Genomic DNA, 1264 nt, shown 5'->3' with positions numbered 1-1264 from the left:
TCTTCCATGCCCGAAATACACTGTCATGTACATACCCCTAGCTCTTTACGTATCACAGAACTGATAGATTTATTGAAGCAATGTGTATTTATCTGTCATCCTGATCTTGTTAGACTTGGAAGAAGAGATAGTAGTTGGTGTAAAGTGTCATGGTTACTCCGACAACAGCACCAAAATAGAAACACACAGATGGACAATGTACTAGCCGTTTTTTTTAAATACCAGTTCTGCAGGGAATATGAATTAGTAGCTGTGTCATGGTGTGCTTTATCTTTCACTACTTAAGCATATTAAATTGTTAGACACACTTTTGCAGCCTAGCAAATCTACAGGATGCGTAAGCCTGTTGCTGATATAAAGATGGACTGGAGATTGGCCCTGGGGAAAAAAAAAGCTTGCTTGTTATCATCAAAATATCTGTATTGATTAAAACACTACTTATTTACAGGTATGTAAATGTTATTCAGATTTTTATAGCAACAGAACAGTTTACTGAAAATTTGCCATAATGGAGTGGAGAATGTTCCCTGTAGATATTTTACATGGTTTTATCCTTAAATTCACACAGAGGGAAAATTGTGTGCAGGAACCTCCTTCCTCAGCACTAATAACTAATAACCACTTAGTTCGTGAGCAACTCAAGCAAGCGGGTCACCCACTTAAGGCTTCGATTTACTAATGCTGGGCAGCAGCTCATCCTCTCCCTTCTCCCTCACGCCTCCTGGCCACATCCCCTTCCTCCAGCAATCTTTCTCATCCTCGCCTCTTCCCTGTGCGCCGGCCCCGAGGCTGACCCCGAGGGGTAGGAGGGCACAGCCCTAACCAGTGCTTGAAAACCTCCAGCGAAAGATGTTGCACAACTTCCTCAGCGGGTAAATCACGGAGCTGTTTCAGTCTACCTCCTTCCTGCAAGTCATTGCTGGCTCTTACATCTGGTGCATCACAGCCCATTTAATGCTTTCAAAGCCTGGAAGACAGCTCTGAAATGCTTTTTTTTTTTTTTTTTTTTTTTTTTTTTTTTAGCACAAACAATGCAACTCCCGCAGCCTTTAGTTACAGGTCACGTTTTGCTGTTCTTGTACTTCTTGCTCTGGCTTAAGATGTACCACTACCCACCGCCGTAGCTCTCTCCCATGGCCTTGTGTCCGTGCCTGACCACCCAGAAAGATGGAGCGAGGTCAAACACTCAGATTTCTTTGTCTCGGGAGACGCGGAGCAAACCCGACTGCTTCCTTTTATTTGTAGCGGCTGTGAAGAGTTTCGG

Source organism: Strix aluco, chromosome 12 (assembly GCF_031877795.1).
Source record: "Strix aluco isolate bStrAlu1 chromosome 12, bStrAlu1.hap1, whole genome shotgun sequence".
Lineage (NCBI taxonomy): Eukaryota > Metazoa > Chordata > Aves > Strigiformes > Strigidae > Strix > Strix aluco.
Note: the sequence above shows the minus strand (reverse complement) of the source record.